The sequence below is a fragment of the Triticum dicoccoides genome, chromosome 7B (assembly GCF_002162155.2).
Source record: "Triticum dicoccoides isolate Atlit2015 ecotype Zavitan chromosome 7B, WEW_v2.0, whole genome shotgun sequence".
NCBI lineage: Eukaryota > Viridiplantae > Streptophyta > Magnoliopsida > Poales > Poaceae > Triticum > Triticum dicoccoides.
In genome coordinates this window covers 647969046-647969749 of record NC_041393.1, presented here as the reverse complement: position 1 = coordinate 647969749, position 704 = coordinate 647969046, and positions in this window count along the sequence as shown.

The window sequence follows — 704 nt, the reverse complement described above, 5'->3', positions numbered from 1 at the left end:
CCTACGCGCGCCCCGGGCCTGGCTCGTGCCACGTGGTGGCACTTTAGCGCCGGTTCATGAGGAACCGGTACTAAAAGGGGGGGGGGGCTTTAGTCCCCCACTCTTTAGTGCCGGTTGTCAAACCGGCACTAAAGACCGTTACGAACCGGCACTAAAGCCCGGTTCTGCACTAGTGACCCTCGCTCTCTTCTTATCCCCGCAGCCAAAAACCCGGCCGTCTGACCACCATATTTCTTCGTCGCTTGCCACCATTCCTACTCCCATGCACCTTTGTCACCCTTCACCCTCCGTCCCGTCACCTTGCGCCATAGCCCCGTTAGTTGCGAAGTAGGAGGAGCTCTCCTTCTATTGAGATCGACCTATGGCGTGGGACTCGGCCTGACGACAATGGATCCTCCCGCCACCCACCAACACCATCACGCCGGAGCTCGACGGCGGACCAGTCATCACAACACACCAGGCCCCTCCCTTGGATTACTCCCTTGCCACCGGGCACCACCCCCACCGTAGGAGCGCATGTGAGCATGATTGGAGCATCGTCATCTTGGCCATGCGATGGGCCCTCCTCTCCCTTCACCTCCGTTGCCGAGGGCCGCCGGAAATGCGATGCAGGGTGTTGTTGAGGCACGATGGCCCTCTTCCACGAAATCAGCATGCATACATTTGGTCATCTTCAACCGGTTGGCAAAGGTGAAGCTTTGCTG